Source organism: Lynx rufus, unplaced genomic scaffold (genome assembly GCF_022079265.1).
Source record: "Lynx rufus isolate CCGP_SWC_20201006 ecotype Redwood Valley unplaced genomic scaffold, mLynRuf1.p SCAF_3, whole genome shotgun sequence".
In the NCBI taxonomy this organism is placed as follows: Eukaryota; Metazoa; Chordata; class Mammalia; order Carnivora; family Felidae; genus Lynx; species Lynx rufus.
Genome location: NW_025814845.1, coordinates 82,096,870 through 82,116,793, shown reverse-complemented (window position 1 = coordinate 82,116,793; position 19,924 = coordinate 82,096,870).

Sequence of the window (19,924 nt, the reverse complement as noted above, 5' to 3'; positions counted from 1 at the left end):
ACAATCCTCCCCTTCCTTTTAAGGTGATGTAAAGTCATTGCTAAAGATTACATGGACATCATAGGCAAGGTTATACCTATATTTGTATCGAAAAGGTGCTTTTGTTTTCCTGCAAAAAGTGTCACAGAAATAAACATCTATATCTTTAAGAATAGGCATGAACTGCACTCACAATTCATTATAATATTGGCACTATTTGTTGAGGATATTAGACACTGTTTTCACAAAGATAGGAAAATGTGTAGAGATCTCAGACACACGCAGATGCTGTGGCCTAAGTCTCACAGGTATTCTAACTCCTCATGCATCTAGGAAAAGATATTTTAGAAATGTTTTCACTCATTTCGTCTTGTTTCTTAGTGTCCAGAACATCTTTAGTCACAGTTGACTTTACTTTCCTGTGCTTTCTCCCTTAAGGAAGTGATACTGTCTGAAATACTGGGTTATCTCTTGCTTCACTTTTGTTCTCAGGCAAGAGGCACTTAGTAATTCTCACACTGAGCTGCTTTTTCAGGCAGGATGCCACCAGCAGCATGTAATCACAAAGTTTTGATTTTACCTGTGTTACAGAATAACAAAAAATGCTAGCCACAGTTGGTTTCTTGTTTCTCATATATCAAACTCTTGGATCCATTGACTTCTTCCCTTGTATTCTTTCCCTAGCAGCTTACTGATGGCCTCAGTATCATTACCTCACTTGGTGGAGATTATAAGAGCCTCATACTGACTCTATGTTACAATAAATGGACAGCTAAGCCTATTCGCTCTTGCCCTGTTGCACTTGCCATGGCTGATTCCTTGTACCCTTTGCAGACTGGGTACTTTTGCTAATGCTGTTGGCTTCATTTCTACTTTTAGATTCTGGATACTTTTAAAAAACAAAACTGTTTTTTGTTTGTTTGCTTGCTTACTTGCTTGTTCCGAAAGCAGCAACCTGTAAAAGTGAAGTCGTATTTTGCTTCTTCATGGCTAAATATATTAAGTGGACAGTTTTCCTTCTGAAGAACATATCCAGATCTTTAGAATTATATGTTATTTTCATAGGGTGTTATTACACTTCTCGCTTGCTAGCTCAAAACAAGATGAAACACTCGGAAGTTTCGAAGGAATCTCTTAGCAATAATTCTTTTTTGTTGTTACTGAAAGACTTTCCTCATTTTCTTATCTTTCCTCACATTTAACTTAATTATTTAATACTAATCTAACTGTGTAATGGTCTCCCTAAAGATTCCCACATTTTAATCCCCAGGACCTGTGTATATATTACCTTGCATTACAAAGAAGATGGGCTGAGTTAAGGATCTTGAGATGGGAAGAGCATCCTGGATTATGCAGGTGGGCCCAATATAATCACAAGGGTACTTATAAAATGGAGGCAGAAAAGTCAGAAAAGAGACGTAGTGAGGACACAGAGATTGGAGTAATGAGCTTTGAATATGAGGAAGGAGACACAAACAAACAAATACAGGCAGCCTCCGGAAGATGGAAAAGGCAAGGAAATGGTTTCCCCTGCAGAGCCTTCAGAAGGAACCAGCCCTGCCGAAACTTGACTTTTACCCAAGTAAGACTGGTTTTGAACTTCTGACTTCCAAACTGTACGAATAAATTTGCGTTATTTTAACCCACTAAGCTTGTGGTAACTTGTTATAGCAGCAATAGGAAACTAACATACCAAGTTGTGGTGATAAATTGAGTGGGGAAATTCATTAATAAAATAAAATTTATATTCTTCTAAATAAACATATATTAAAGAATATTCATAGCAGAGTATACATTTGTTTCAACTGCACAGGGAACATTCTCCAGGACAGATCACATGTTATGCCACAAAATAATTCTCAATAAATTTAAGAATATTAAAATCATATTATGCATCTTTTTTAATCACAATGGTATGAAACTAGGAAATCAATTACAAGAAAAAAAACTGGAAAAAACATAAATATGTGGAAGCTAAGCAACATGCTACTAAACAACAATGGGTCAACAAAGAAATTAAAGAGAAAATTAAAAAAATACCTGGAAACAACATGGAAACACAATGGTTCAAAATCTTCAGGATGTATCAAAAGCAATTCTAAGAGGAAATTTTAAAGCATTACAGGCCTACCTACCTCAAGAAATAAGACAAATCTTAAACAATATAACATTACATCTAAAGGAACTAGAAAAAGAAAAACAAAGCTGAAAGTTAGTAGAAGAAAGGAAATCATAAAGAAAAGAGTGGAAATAAAGGAAATAGAGACTAAAACAACAGAAAAGCTCAGTGAAACTAAGACCTGGTTCTTTGAAAAGGTAAACAAAATTTATAAACCTTTAGATAGACTCATCAAGATGGAGAGAAAAAGGACTCAAATAAATGAAATTAAAATGAGAAAGAAGTTAAATGAGACTAAATTTTTTAAAAAGTATGAGATCACTATGAAAAATCATGCCAACAAATTGGACAACCTAGAAGAAATGGATAAATTCCTAGAAACATATAATCTTTCAAGACTGATTCAGGAAGAAATAAAAAATCTAAACAGACTAATTATTCATAACAAAATTGAATTGCTAATTTAAAAACTCTCAACAAACAAAAGTCCAGGACCAAATGGCTTCATAGGTGAATTCTACCAAACATTTAAAGGAGAGTTAATATCTATCCTTATCAAACTATTCTAAAAAGCAGAAGAGGGAGGAAAGCTTACAAATTCCTTCTATGAGGCCAGTTTTAATCTGATAATTAAACCATAGACACTACAAAAAAAAAAAAAAGAGGAAATTTCAGGCCAGTATCACTGATGAACATAGATGCAAACATCCTCAATAAAATATTAGCAAGCTGAAATCAATAATATGTTAAAAAGATCATTCACTGCAATCAAGTAGGATTTATTCTAGGGGTGTAAGGATGGTTCAATATTCACAAATTAATCAACATGATAACAACATTAACAAAATAAAGGATAAAATCACATGATCACCTCAATAGATGCAGAAAAGGTATTTGACAAAATTTGACATCCATTTATTATAAAAATTCTCAACAAAATGGATCTAGAGGTAACATACCTCAACATGACAAAGACCATATATGACAAACCAACAGCTAACATCATACTCAATGGTGAAAAGCTGAAAGGTTTTCTTCTAATATCAAGAATAAGACAAGTATTTCCACTCTCACCACTTGTATTCAACATAGTACTAGAAGTACTAGCCACAGCAGTCAGATAAGAAAAGAAATAAGAGGCATCCATATTGGTAAAGAAGAAGTTAAACTGTCACTATTTGCAGATAATGTAATACTATATACAGAAAACCCTAAAGACACCACCAAAAACTATTAGAACTAATAAAGACATTCAGCAAAGTAATGGGATACAAAAGTAATATACAGAAATATGTTTTATTTCTATATACTAATAATGAAATAACAGAAAGATAAATTAAGAAAGCAATCCCCTTTAAAATTGTATCAAAAAGAATAAAATACTTAGGAATAAACTTAACCAAGGAGATGAAAAACATATTCTAAGTTATAAAAAATTGATGAAAGAAATTGAAGAAGACACAAATAAATGTAAAAACATACCATGCTCATGGATTAGAAGAATATTGTTAAAATATCCATGGTACCTAAAGCAATCTACAGATTTCATGTAATCCCATCAAAATTCCAACAACATTTTTCACAGAACTGGAACAAATAACTCTAAAATTTATATGGAATCTCAAGGGTCAAAATAATCTCAAGAAAGAATAGAGCTGGAGGTATCATAATCCCAGGTTTCAAACTATACTACTGAGCTTTAGTAGTCAAAACAGTGAGGTACTGGCACAAAAATAGACACACAGATCAATGGAAAGGAATAGAAAGCCTAGAAATAAACTCATGCTGGAACCCCTGGGTGGCTCAGTTGATTATCTGACTCTTGGTTTTGGCTCAGGTCATGATCTCATAGTTCAGGAATTTGAGCCCCATGTTGGGTTCTGCATTGACAGTGCAGAGCCTGCTTAGAATTCTCTCCCCCTCTCTCTTCCCCTCCCTTGCGTGTACACTCTCTCTCTCTCTCTCTCTCTCTCTCTCTCTCTCTGTCTCAAAAAATAAAAAATAAAAATAAATAAATAAACAAACTTAAAAAAAAAAGATCATGCTTGTATGGTCAATTACTCCATAATGAAGGAGGCAAGAATACACAATGATGAAAGGAAAGTCTCTTGAATAAATGGTGTTGGGAAAACTTTACAGCTACATGCAAAAGAATGAAATTGGACTACTTTCTTACATACTACTTTCTTACCATACACAAAAGTAAACTCAAAAGGGATTAAAGACCTAAATGTGAGACTTGAAACCATAAATTTCCCTAAAGAAAGCACAGATAGACATTGGACATTGACTTTAGCAATATTTTTCTGGCTAGGTCTCCCCAGTCAAGAAAAACAAAAGCAAAAATGAACTATTGGGACTCTACCAAACTAAATAGCTTTTGTACAGTGAAGGAAATAATCAACAGAAAGGCAACCTACTTAATGGGAGAAAATATTTGCAAATGATATATCTGATAAGGGGCTATTATCCAAAATATATAAAGAATTCATATAACCTAACATTGAAAAAACAAATAATCCAATTAAAACATGGATAGAGGATCTGAATAGGCACTTTTCCAAAGAAGTTATAGAAATGGCCAACAGATATATAAAAAGATGCTCAATATTACTAATTATCAGAGAAATGCAAATCAACCACAATAAGATATCACCTCACCACAGTCAGAATGGCTAATATAAAAAAAAGACAAGAAATATCAAGTGTTGATGAAGATGTGGAGAAAAGGGAACACTTGTGCACTGTTGGTAGGAATGTAAGTTGGTGCAGCCACTACGGGAAACAGTATGGAAGTTCCTCAAAAAATTAAAAATAGAATTACCATATGATTCATTTCTGGGTATATTCCTGAAGAAAACAAAAACACTGATTCAAAAAGATATATGCACCCCTATGTTTATTGCAGCATTGTTGACAATAGCTAAGATATGAAAGCAACCTAAGTGTTCATCGATAGATATACCACATCTTCTTTATCTATCATCTATCTATCTATCTATCTACACAACAGAATATTATTCAGTCATAAAAAGAATGAATTTTTGCCATTTGCAGCGACATAGATGAACCTAAAGAATACTGTGCTAGGTGAACTCAGTCAGACAGAAAATAACAAATACCATGTGATTTCCTTATATGTGGAATCTAAAAAACAAAAACAAACCACCATCACCACCACCAACAGCAACAATAAATACAGAAAACAAACTGGTGATTGCCAGAAGGGTGGGGGATTACCAGAGGTGAAATAGATGAAGGGGATTAAGAGGTTCAAACTTCCAGTTAAAAATTAATATGTCATGGAGCACCTGGGTGGCTTGGTCAGTTCAGTGTCCAACTTCAGCTTGGGTTGTGATCTCACAGTTCCTGAGTTCAAGCCCCACATTGGGCTCTGCACTGACAGTGCAGAACCTGCTTGGGATTCTATCTTTCTCCCTCTCTTTCTGTGACCCTCCCCCATTGGCACATGTGCGATATCTCTCTTTCTCTCTCTCAAAATAAACTTAAAAAATTATTTAAAAAATGAATAAGTCAAAGAGATGAAAAGCATAACATAGGGAATTTAGTAAATAATATTGGTATAGTTTACTTTTGGTGACAGTAACTAAACTTATCTTGATGAACACTTGATAAAATATAATTGTCAAACCACTATGTTATGCACCTGGAACTAATATTGTATGTGAACTATACCTCGATAAAAAATAAATAAAAGGCATGAGATGAACAATAATAAAATGGAATATTTAGTTCCCTTTAGCATTAATTTGCTAGATCCATATGGAACAACATTTCATTGCCAATTCGTGGTTGTGGTAGCTATTTGATATTCCTTCCTGCAGGGCTGTTTGAATTATATACTTGCTTCTGTTCTCTACTGACTGAGTAGATATGCTGAATCTTCTCTTTTCCATTCAGTTGAGGATGACTTGTGGAACTGAGTTTTCTGCTTATACTGTAGCTGACTCTGCTTCCCTTCCATATGCCTGCAGTGTTAACAGGTGAAAGTGAGTTCGCTCTAATGGAGCTTGCTCAGTATATCTAAGGGTTTTTTTTTTTTTTTTAATTTATTTTTGAGAGACAGAGAGAGACAGAGCATGAGTCAGGGAGGGGCAGAGAGAGAAGGAGACACAGAATCTGAAGGCTCTGAGCTGACAGCAGAGAGCCCTACACGGGGCTTGAACTCACAGACCCCGAGATCATGACCTGAGCTGAAGTCAGATGCTTAACTGACTGAGCCACCCAGGCACCCCAGTATAACTAAGTTTTAACACCCAAACTATAAAATATTTGAATGTCGAGAAATCTGAAATTCTGTCTTCGTGAATTCTGATAATTCGCTTCCATTTTTACCGTATAATTATTGATTAGATTCGGGTTTCATCCCCACTCCGAACGTAATGTTTTTTTAATTTTTTTTGAACATTTATTTACTATTGAGAGACAGAGAGAGACAGAGCATGAGAAGGGGAGGGGCCTAGAGACGGGTAGACTCAGAATCCGAGGCAGGCTCCAGGCTCTGAGCTGTCAGCACAGAGCCCAACGCAGGGCTCAAACTCACAAACCGGGAGATCATGACCTGAGCCAAAGTCAGACGCTTGACCGACAGAGCGACCCAGGTGCCCCATCCGAACGTAATTTTTAATGATGTTTTCCTTAGCACCTAACTCACCACGGTTCTCAATATCTGAATCAGTTAGCTTCATTTCTCTACAGGATTGATAAAAGGAGACGTTGCTCCTCATGTTTTCATTATTCATTTATTAATTCCTTCAAAAAGAGTTTAGTAAGTCCCGGTATATGCAAGGCACAGTGCTGGGCACTGAATATACAATGATGAAAGATTCAGCCCTTGCTTCAAAAGTCTGCTTTTTAGATATTCTGCTTCAGTTTATGTGGAGAATTGTGTAAGATAAAGTAATTTTAAATGGCTCTATAGTAATTGAAAAATACCTTTGACTATTAGATGGATCAAGAATATTCTTGTAAGTAATGTAATTGTTGGGGAAGTTTCCATTATAAATAAATCATATTAAAGAAAAACTGACATTGGGAGAGTTTGGAATAAGAAGACAATAACAGAAAGTAGTTGAAGAAAATTTCAACAGAAAGAGAAGCAAAGATGTTTCTTTCGGCCAGTGGTGTAACTAGCTATTACTGTTTTCTGGTCGGGTTCTAAGTATTGCACCCCCTTGGCAGAATCCAAGCATTGGAAGAGAATATAGAAATTATTTTCCACATCTAACACATAATTTCATAGGGTGGTGAGTAGCCTGGTAACCACTTAGGAGAAGAGAAAATGACATTTATTTGAAGCAAGTGAATAAATTTCCTTCTGAAGTCCAGATCATCTTGGACTATGACATGAAAAGCAGGTCTTTGTAGTTAGTGTCTGAAACACTCATTCAGAGAAGAAAAAGTGGCAAAATGAACTCTCTAAAAAGCTAAAACAGGGAATAAGAACAGAAAGTAGCATTTTATGGTGAGAATTCTTACTAAAAATTAAGTCTTAATTCTCCAAAAGCAAATAACAAAAATGTTTGTAACATGAAACCAATGCCAAGAGAACAGTATCTCCTGTAGATATTCTGAGAATTATTTTTACTCCTTTCCTGGGCTAGTTTGGAGATCATTTCCACCTTCTGAGAGACCAGCTGTGTTGTAAGAACTCCTCTTTTTAAGAGGATACCTATGAAGGACTTGTGCTACCTTAGTGAGTCACCTATAAGATTTCAGAATGGGGGTTCTCAATGGCATGACTCTACATTCTTTTGGAAGACTTCATACAGAGGTCATGCATCCTGAACTTTTGAGGAATGCTGGGGGGAATCTCAGGCCATCCTTATTGGGATCTGCCATATTATTATTTATAAGAAATATGTATTTGGTCATTCAGATGACCAAAATATACTTCTCAGATATATTTGGTCTGTGTCCACAATACCAAAATCTCTGGTATTTTCTAAGCCTCAAGAGTGATAAATAATATCTTTTGTTATGTTAATTAGGCCATTTTTGTAAGCACCCAAGGATGCTGCTGTTTTCCAGGAGGATCCACCAAGTGATTAACAGGTTGAACTTTTAGGGAGGGGAGGGAGAGGGGCTGGATACTGAGTTCAGTTGCCAATGGGCAATAATTTAATCAGTCATGCCTACGTAATGAAGCCTCCATAAACACCCAAAAGAACTGGGTTCAAGGGGCTTACAGGTTGGTGAACACTTGGAGGTGCTGGGAGAGTGGTACACCTGGAGATAACTTGGAGGCTCCGTGCCCCTTCCCTCTTACCTTTCCTATCCATCTCTTTCATGTAACTATTCTTGATTTTTATCTTTTTATAATAAACTGGTGATCTAGTAAGTAAAATGTTTCTGAGTTCTGTGAGACATTCTAGCAAATTAATTGAGCCAAAGGAGAGAGGCATGGGAACCTCGGAACCATTTGGTCAGAAGCATAGGTAACAACATGTGTTTGTGACCGCTGTCTGAAGTGAAAGCTCCCGAAGTGAAATCTCATGCTATCTCCAGGTAAGTAGTGTCAGAATTTAGCTGAATTCTCAGACACTCTGCTAGTGTCTGAGAATTGTTTGTTGGTATGGGGAAGCCTCTGCACACACACACACCCTCACACTCACACTCACATGCACACTCACGAACGTGTTGGAATTGGGTCCAAGAAGCCCTAAGGAACAATGAAAAATATTTCTTCAAGATCTCCTGGAATCAAAACCATACGTGCTTTTGAAGAAAAGAATAGGCAGCGGTGCACGTCTAAGTCAAATATACATAGGAGAGGAACATTTTAAACTATATTGAAAATACATAGGAGTTTAAGGCATGAGTATAGCTACCTCTTCGGAGGTAGCCTAAATAGCCAAAAAACAGAAAGTTTAGGGTATAGTGAATTTGTCTAATGGCTAGAGATGTAAGTAGGAGAGCACTTTGAAAAATTGGCCCAGAAATCTAAGAAACATATTTAATCCTGCACCACTGAAAGTATTTTATATAAATTTTCTGACATTTGTTTCCTACTGATAAAAATGTGCTTTTTATTTTGGAAGACTGAAAATAACATTGAAGAGTAACTGAACTAGAGGATGATAAATTTAAAAATATAAGATTAAAAAGAAAAGTTATTTTTCACTCTATAAATATTTACTAAGCATCTTCTATGTGTATAATATTCTCATAATGATATATAATGGATGGACATTTCATGTGCTAAAATGTATTTCATGAAGAGACCTTAATAATACACTAATTAACAGGTTTAACAAAAATTCAACTTAAAAATTAAAGAACTCTGTTTTATAGATGCAATGAATACTTGCCATGAAATTGCATTAAGGAATTTGAAAAAAAAGTGAATATTCAAAACAATATTAATGGATTATTATCTAGTCACTCAGCAATTATGTGTTGAATATCTGCTATGTGTCATGTCCATGATTTCTATCCTTAGAGTGTTTCTCAAGAGACAAATAGTAACAGTAATAGTAATAGTAACAAAATAATTGTAGTGGAGTATTCCAATATTATAATAGAGAAGGAATAATATTATTATAGAGTAGGCACTGAGTCATATGAGATGTTTAACAGATTAGAGAAGGGCATGAGGAAATTGGCCTAGCCTCAGAGTAAGGGAGATGCCCTGAGGTTCAATTATCCCTACACCTGACCAATTTAAAGTAATTAAAATACAATCTCTAAAGAAGTCTTAATTCAGGAAAAGGCAAGTGCCTCTTGGTACATTGAAACTACTTTCACAAGTGAATTCCAACCTACACTAAAACAAAAAAATAAGAAATTACAATAGATCAGTGAAACTAATATAGCATAGAGCTAAATAGTTCACTTTCTTTTCTAAATATTTACCATAACTTATTCATTACTAGAATACCTTTAAAACTGTATTGATAATTTCCTCTTTCATGACATTTCACACTGAGTGAAAAGGGACATGATATCTATGATGATAGATTGCAATGTCTGATAGATTGCAATTTCTATCTGGCCCACCACTTCTTTATTTTTTAAATTAGCAATATAACCTTAAAGAAGAAGAAAGAAGCTACATGTGAGGTAAGTGTGTCATTTTTTTTCACCCTTTGCAGAAGTACTTCTTATGCAAGGGTCTGGATAATCCTCTCCCAAATAAGCATAACTAGTGCAAATGGTCTAATAGTCTGCTAGGATCCTTCCAGTTCCCAGGAGAAAGCTTAGCTATTTAATTCCTACTCAGACTCAGAGGGGAGAAGAGATCCACCATTTGAGATGGGCCCAAATGAACTAGAAATCACAATACGGATTAGTTTGAGACTTGTGGCTCCTTTGTGAATCTGAAATGGGCTAGTTAGTGAACTGACATACAGGACAGATTAACCGTTATTTAACCATTATATACGTTTGTCAGAAACTAAAGGAGATCTCCTCCTTGGGCTTAAGAGTGGATTTGCCTATAAGTCTAAGATTCAATGATCTGAGTAGAATTGGCTACATCTTATGTCCCTGCACTTACTTTTATTTTTACCATCACAGCACTTATTGTAGTTTATTCTTATTCATTTATTTTTTTTAAATTTTTTTAACGTTTATTTATTTTTGAGACAGAGAGAGACAGAGCATGAATGAGGGAGGGTCAGAGAGAGAGGGAGACACAGAATCTGAAACAGGCTCCAGGCTCTGAGCGGTCAGCACAGAGCCCGACGCGGGGCTCGAGCTCACGGACCGCAAGATCATGACCTGAGCTGAAGTCGGACACTTAACCGACTGAGCCACCCAGGCGCCCCTATTCTTATTCATTTAAATATAGCCTTCCCATAATAAAATGTAAGCCCCTTACAAGATCTTATTTTTCTATCCCCAGGCTTATCACAGTTTCTTGTATGGAATAGGTGACTAATGTGTAAAAATTAATCAGTGTTTGTTGATTAAATTTCTGTAAGAACTATTCGAAATGCAAAGTTGAACAAGAAAAATCTCAGGTCTCAAAGAGGGTGCAGTCTGATGAAGAGACAGATGGTAAACTAATGACAATTTAACTCACATAGAAGATAACCCTAAATAAAGGTACAAAACAATTTTTTTAAGCCTAAAATGGACGAGATTATTAAATATCATTAGGGAGCCTTCTGGGCAAAGTCAATTTTGGAGTTTAGTGCTTTAAGATTTGGGATATTTCCACAGGCAGCTCATTTCCATAAGGAGATGAGGCAGGTAGAAAGGGGGAAGCCCTGTGAGTTTTTCTAAACTTTACACTTTTGTTATTTAAATAGCTTCCCTGCTGGTAGTATTATTTAAGATTTTATCAGAAGTCATGAATTGGCCTGAGCTCTTTTGTATGCACATGATAGAAACCCAGCCCAAAGCTGCTTGTGCAAAATGGGATATTCAATTGATCATATTAAGTGATGGGAAGGGCAGTGGTGTATGTACCTGGGCAATGTACATGTGGGAAAATGAAATAAAGGGCTTGTTCTCTCTCCCTTGACTCCTTTTCTCTTATTCTAGAATAGCGTTTTCAAAAGGTTAAAAACATGCCCAGCTCAGGCAAACGGAGTAGGATTGAGAGTTGCTCTTGGTACCAAATTTAGAAAATCGCGGCACACAACTATTCAAAGCAGCATTTTCCATAAAAGTCAGAAAGTGCAAACAACCCAAATGTCCAACAGCTGATGAATGGATTATAAAATGTGGTCCGTGTAATATACAATGGAATAGTATCCTACAATAAAAACCAACGAAGTAGTAACACATGCTTCAACATGGAACATTATGTCAACTTAAAGAGGTCAAAAAAGACCACATATTGTATCATTTTATTTATATGAAACATCCAGAATAGGCAAATCCTTAGAGACAGAAAGTAGATTAGTGATTGCCAAGAGCTGGGGATTAGGGGCAGATGAAGAGTGACCGCTAAAGAGTTCAGATTTTTTGGGGGGTGACGAAAATATTCTAAAATTAGAAAGTAGGATTGACTGTGGAACTTGATGAATATACTAATAATGATTGAATTATCCACTTTTAAAGGGTGGATTTTATGGCATTTGAATTACATCGCAGTAAAACTGTTATAAAAATTCATAAAGAAGGGCTTCAATTGACCTAGATTGATTTAAGAGCTAATCTTTGCAGTTAAGGAGGGAGGTGAGGAGCATGTTAATTCATCTTGCTGAGGTCCGGTGCTTATCTTTGGGACAATCACCAATTGGAGAGGCAGGATATTTATTTAGGAAGATGGCTACACAAGTTCAGAGCACATGATTGGATTAGAAGGAAATAATTTCCTAGGAAAAGGGGAAAGTTATTCCCAAAAGGGAGAAGTGGCATGCATAGATTAAAAAATAGATGTCTATGGGTGCCTGAGTGGCTCTGTCAGTTGAATGTCTGACTTTGGATCAGGTCCTGATCTTGCAGTTTGTGAGGTCAAGCCCTACACTGGGTTTGCTGCTGTCAGCACAAAGCCGGCTCTGGATTCTCTGACCTCCTCTCTTTCTCTGCCCCTCCTCTGCTTTCTCTCTCTCTCTCTCTCTCTCTCTCTCTCTCTCTCTCTCTCTCAGAAATAAACATTTAGAAACTAAAAAATAAGTAAACAATAGACGTCTACTATATGAGATCAGCTTGGAAAGCCTAGATATGGCTTTAGCTGTTGGGCTAAAGTAGTGCCCGCTGTGGTATATATACTGCAGCAGCCACTTCAGTTCTGTGGTAGGTGCCTCCCAGCTACTGGGAGTATTGGCTAAGGACAACTCGTAACTGTGTTCTTTCTAGGAACTGCCCTTGGCAAAAACAAGCTGTCTTGCTCAATGTGGCTCACCTTCACTATAAGGCAACCTGCATCCAGGAGTGGGTGTTTAATGCGACAGTAAAAGGCTGGACCTCTTACCCAAGTGGGACATTTTTGAAGGGTCATCCAGCACAAGAACTCCTGAAAGTATGACTTGAAGTTTCTGTTGCAACTGCTTCTTTGTTCAACTTCTTCCTTTGCCCAGTCCTACTTCCCTTACCCCTGATGTGTGTTGTTGCTAAAATTATCTCTCAACAAACCTCATACATGTAAATATCAAAATGCATCTTCCAGAGAACTTAAGATAGTTGGTACCAGGAGAGGCCTAGGAAGCATACTCTAAAATGAAATTTGAATCTGAGGACATCATCACTGGCACTGATAGCTCCTGGCATGCAGTTTCAGTGTAACTGTTAAAAATCTTTCAGTGCTGAACTCGGATGGGATGTGAGTAGAACATAGTCAATTGATGGCTGCAATATCTCAGACATATGAGAGGTTTGAGGAAGATAGTAGTGTTAAGGACTACGGAATTGGATGGCTGTAGCAAAAGCTATTGGTTCATGGAAAGAAGAAAACAAATGGCAGAGGGTGATTAATCATCAATATAAACAAATTTTGAAAGACAGAGAACCTCCTCCTAGGGAAGCATATAAAGAATAAAGAGATTCTCATCCCCTGTGGCTGGAGGTCAGGAAAGGCTAAGGATCAGGTCCAAGACTTAATTTTATGAGAAGCAGACCTCCAGGGAAGTTCAAATTCTCAACACTGACAAGTCTGCTATGCCAAGATCAGGGCTCTGACTGGGAATGAATGGACCCTGAAACTTGAGACGGTGATATTTGGATTTCTGGATCAATGCACTATAAAAATTTTAATCTCCAGATTAGTCTAAACTCTATTCCCAGGAAATATACCATTTCTCCATGAAAAAGCCTGGCGCTTCCCCCTCGCTTGACAACAATGCACGAGCTTGGGCCTTAGAAAACAAGATATTTCATCTCTCCACATGATGCATCTCCATTTTCTCTCCTGACCACCAGAGTAATAATTAGAGTCCAGTAGCAATACGACCAGGTAAAAAAGAATAGGCCCCCTAAAGGAAGAAAGGGTCAATATATCAAAAGATGGAAGACCGTGTCAACATGTGCCAGCAAGAATCAGGACTGGATCCCGAAGGAGGCGAAGCAAATCAAGTGAGATATAAATTTGAATAATGGAGGGTTTTCAACATGGGTTCGCCTTCCTGTGATATAGTTTTTAACATCCTGGCAAGCCTTGGGAGATGGAAATGGTGCTAATACACTGCTTAGTTAGAACTCTGAAACCCGGGGCAATTGATGGCTCTTACTACATGAAGTAGAACTGCTACGGCAAATGGTAGAGTGAGGGGGATTAAAAGTTCAGATACGCTTGCTAAAGATCATATGTTACAGTGGACAGAAAACTCCTGAGATGACTATTTTATGGAGAGGCCCAGAGAACACTGTTTATCAAAGTGACAAAGAATGTGTTACTGAGAGAGGAACCAGCTTTGTTAAGAAGCTTAGTGGCAGCTGTCATCTAAAGGCTAGGGTTTTTATATAAGGAGGATCCCAGGTGGTAAGGGGATGATAGGATCCCCAAATAAGCAATCCGGCATTTTAACCACCGAAACCAAAATGGGCACAATTATCGTAATTAACAGGAAGGCTGGTATGACAAAAAGGGAGCCTGATCTGCAGAAACCCATGGAGATGATAAATTGAACACGGAGCTCCTGGGACAAAATAACTAGGCAGCTTACAAAGATATTGTTCAATCTATAGATTGTTCAAACTATATTTAAGAAAATTAGCTTTAAAACCTGAGCCATTTCACAGTGTCAGACCCCACTGAATGAGAGATTCCCAGGAAGAAGAACCCTGCATCACCGTATCAAGTGTTCATAGTAATGAACCTAGTCTTTGCCTAAATTGCAGCCATTTATTGTAGCCATGTAAGAATGTATTATATGCTTAAGTGTTCTATTGAATTCACATATGGTGCAGACTAATCCTGATCTAAACATTACATGTGATCATCAGAAGCTAAATGGGATTTCCTCCTTGGAAATGGTAGCTGTTACATTGGTGGTCCACTAATGCACCAGTCCTGGTATTCATGCCCTGGTATAGTTCCTCTCCACATGGATTCAGAGACTGCCCATTTGATTTTGACCAATGGAACACTAACAAACTTAATACAAGCAGAGGCTTAATAAGGGTCCGCACATAGGAGTTGGTATTTTAATGCTTTTTCTTGGAACTCTGAGCCACTCCTTATAGAGATCCAGCCATCCTGTTGGATAAACCATAGGAATAAAGAGAAATATCCAGTTACTAGTTATTCCAGCCACTCCCCCAGGTGAGGAGTGAAACATGCAAGTAAAGAAGCCATTCTGGACATTCAGGCATTAGCAGTCACCACATGAAACAGACCCAGCTCAGATTGTAGAATAGTGGGAAGTAACACATTTTAAGCCACTAAGGTTTGGAGTAGTTTGTTTATGTGGCAACAGATAAGTTAAGCACTTTTATAAAGATATGCAGATAATACAGGCACAGAAAATAGCATAACTGGTTGTTAACGAATTGAAATAATTTAAGCATGGTACCGTATTCACAGTCTAATTTGAAATGCAGCATAGGCTTCCAGGCGATTGAACTATAAAATGGAAGGTTGCCATATATAAGAAGATCAGTCATCATTTACTCAGTGTTCTGGATTAAAACTCCCTTAAAAAAGACGGTAAAAATTATACCGGCCAACCATGTGGCATAAAAAAGGAGAAGTTAAAATGAATAGAGTAAATGTGATTATAGATACCCAAAAAAAGGAATCATAGAAGAAGAAATAATTCATTTATATATTTTAATAATTTAAGTCACATAGGTATTAACAATCACAAAAAAATTACAACATTTGATTTCAGGTCAAAGCAATAGGAAATGTAAGTTTATACTGTAAACCAAAGCAGCTAACGTTTTAAGACATTGAGAGCAGGGACTATAGCAATTATTTTCATCTCTGTGGCTTTAAAAATCTGCTGTAGTGTCTAAAAACCAAAACCAAAACCAAAAAGACACCAATGCCTTCCTATTATAGTGAGAGTAGAGTCCATAGCCCTTCTATGCCTTCAAGGCCCTCTATGATTTGAATTTTGCCAATTACCCAAACCTTATCTTTGAACATTCTGTCTTCCACTTAATATTCCAGCTACACTATCCTCCTTTCTGAGCTTCAAACATGTCGAGACTCTTGTTGTTCCTTTGCTCTACCCTGAGGTCTTTGCAAGCCTTAATTTTCTCATCAGTTATACTTCAATTTAAATATCACCACATAAGGTTCTCTTTTCCATTATACCTAATGTTGTTCCCATCCCTATCACTCTTCTAGTAGCTCATGAGAAGTCTTATTGCTTTGGCACTTCAATCAGACCCAATGGCACAGCAATACATTATGAACTAAAATTCGAAATACGTAACCGCGGGGCAAGATGAAGTCCATGTTATGCTAATAAGATAGACCCCTGTGTGCTGAAATACTGCCCACCTCTAACCTGAAATGGCACGTAGGTGGTGAACCTGCAGTTCTACAATCCTTACACCTATTCCTCTCCAGCCTCCAGAGCTCTTCAAACATGGGTGTGAGTGACAGGAGAGACATGAGGGAACGACATTCACTTACTCCCTTATTTCTTTTTTTAATGGCAACAATCAATTATCTATATTCTGTCTGTCTATCTATCTATCTATCTCTCTATGAACCTAATTATTGTCTGTCTCCCAGAGCAAATGTTAGCTCTATAAGGCAGAGATATTGTCTGGTTTTTTTTTTCATCACTCTCCGCCCAGATGCTTAAAACTGCATCTGCACAAAAGTATACTGCTGAATTAATAAATTAAAAATTGGAATTAGGGAGAAAACTTGTTTTATTCTACATCCAGTGTTGTCCATATGTCCAGAATAAATTCATGGGTATTATGAATGAGAAAAGTCTCAAAAAGCACTTAAGTGCACTTGGTTTTGCTTACCTCAGATAACTCCTGAAAAAGAGTGATTACAGGCAACCCGGAATCATACATTTTCAGCCTGCCAGGCACCATAGTGTTCAATAGCAACATAATCCCACCATGATTTCCAAAAGCTGAGATCGTCACATTAATTAATCCCTGAAACTAAAGTAATATTTAATTTGGATGTATATAAATGTTTTCATTCCAGTAGAAATGTTGGTTAAAAATTATCTCTTGATAATTGAGAAAATTCATCCACACTTCTAATGTTTACAGTTTGCTAACTTACTAATAAGTCACTTACTTTGAGACATATTCCACTAGAAGTTTTGAAGTGGAATAGTTTGCATAGCTGAAATGACATTAGATTGAGAGTCCAGAGATCTGGCACTGATTTCTATTTTGCTACTTATAATAGGTTTGGTATTGGCCTTGTGAATATCATTTTACTTTAGTATGAATTTCACCTTTTGCAAAATAAAATCCTTGGGCCAGACGTTTTCTATACTTCCTTTATGCTCTTAAAATCTAAGGTCAAATGTAGATCAAACATCCAATTTGAAGGTGATGATGAAAAGATAGCAGTTCCCCCTTTTCCATTTTGACACCAAGAAAAGCAAGAAACAGGCAAAATCCAGATTCAAATACATTATATGTCAACAAACCCCAAAACCACAAATTGGTAGAAGTTGTGGAGGATAAAAAAGTACAGAGAAGATATTTACAGCGTTGGTCACCAAAAAAACAGCAGGTATTATTTTTAAGGTAAAGGGTGTACATTGAACACAAACTACTCTTATTTGCAATTTTTGGAAACAGGGGCAAAGGTTGGCAAAGAAAAAAAATTCCCTGACATAAATGTATGAAAAGCACAAAACATACAGCCAAATGAAGAATTATTTAGAGAGGTCCCATTAAGAAGAAATAGTCTGTCCACGTGGTAAATAGGAGGAGGGAAATATGAGACATTTGCATTACAAAAAGATATGCTTAAATACCTCTTACCTATTGGATTGGAAGAAAAAACTTAATTCTGTATCACATATAAAATAATCATAAATCTAGATCAAATCACAGGTCCCTTCCTAAGTGAAATTCCTCAAAAACGTGAATAGGAAACACTACAAATCAAGATGCATACATACAAAAATATTATGGGTAAAAAAAAGGAAGAGGGGTGCCTGGGTGGCTCAGTTGGTTAAACACCCGACTTCAGCCCAGGTCATGATCTCACAGTTCATGGGTTAAAGCCCAGCATCAGGCTCTGTCCCAACAGTTCAGGGTCTGGAGCCTCGTTTGGATTCTGTGTCTCCCAATCTCTCTGCCCCTCCCCCAATCTCTCTCTCTCTCTCTCTCTCTCTCTCTCAAAAATAAATAAACATTAATTTTTTTTTAAAAAAAAAGGAAGAAAGGAATAGAAAGCAAGTCAGATGATAAAAACTCAGAAAAATATTGGCGTGGAAAAATGAAAATTGAAACCAAATACCTTGTCATTAATATTCTAGAATCATAATGTAGCTATTTCCTCTGTATAAAGAGGAAAGAGTATACTCTGTATAAAGAGTATAAAGCATGGATATAAGATCTCAGGAAAGAGATAACATATAAGGAAAAGATAAAATGTAGGTCATCTATGCTAAAAAAAAAGTAGAAGAAAAAAATTAAAAATCTAATCATAACGGAAATAAAAATTTGGAATCCACACAAAAAAATTAGAAACTTCTGAAGTATATAAAGGACATAAAGAATAGGAATAAGTAAAACGAACTGAATAGAATATAAATGAAGAGTTAAAATATGAAAGGTGGGATGCCTGGCTAGCTCAGTCATTAGAACATGCGACTCTTGATCTCAGGGTTATGAGTTCAAGCCCCACATTGGGTGTAGAGATTACTTAAAAAAATATGGAAGGAATGTTTATCTAGGGAAGCCAGAAGAAAAATATTCAATATAGTCATAATTGGAGCCCCAAAACAATAAAATCTGAGTAAATGAACAAATAAATATTTAAGATTTAGTTCAAGGGGTGCTTGGGTGGCTCAGTCAGTTAAGTGTTCAACTCTTGGTTGGCTTGGATCATGATGTCATGGTTTATGAGATCAAGCCCTGTGATGGGCTCTTCCCTGACAATGTGGAGCCTGCTTAGGATTCTCTCTTTCCCTCTCTCTCTGACCCACCCCTGCTCTACTGTGTGTGCTCTCTCTCCCTCTCAAAATAAGTAAATTAACTTAAAAAGAATGAAGATTTTGTTCAAGAAAAATTTTTTGATATTAAAGTATTGCAGCTACACACTGAAATGGCATAACATATTTGAGAATAATAAAATTTGAATAGTATATTGTAATAAAGTGTTTAAACTTCAAGGATAAAAGTTATTCCTGTAAACATTAATACATGTAAAGGGGATTAATATATGTAATTTTCTTTAGCATTATTAAACACAGGGGGACATGGTGCTATACATTTAATTTTGAACTAAGAATGTCATACACAGCCAAGTTGTTCTTTAATATAAATGTAACAAATAAATATTTTTTTCAAAATAAAAGAACTCTGGGACTATCACTCCATTGAGACCTTCTTGAAAAAACTAGTTGTGGATAGAAATTTAGCCAAATAAGAAACAGATTGACATATTGAAGCAGTAAGCACTGATTCTACTTACTGTAGGGCTAAAGAATGATATAACTAATAGAAATTTAGAGATAAAGGAAGATAGAAGTATGTCTTAAATCGGGTTCCCCAAGAAGCAGACTCTGAGATAAAAATTTGAGTACAACTAATTTTTTAAAGAGAGGTGATCCAAGTAAGCACCAGTAGAGAATGAGGAAGTCAAACAGTTAAGGGACATTGCCATTAAAGTTGAAAGCTTTTCCTCTATGGTCAGGAACAAGATAGGAATGTCTACTCTCACCACTGTTATGTAACATTGTACTGGAAGTCCTAGAAATAGCAATCAGACAACAAAAAAGAAAAGACATCCAAATCAGCAAACAAAGA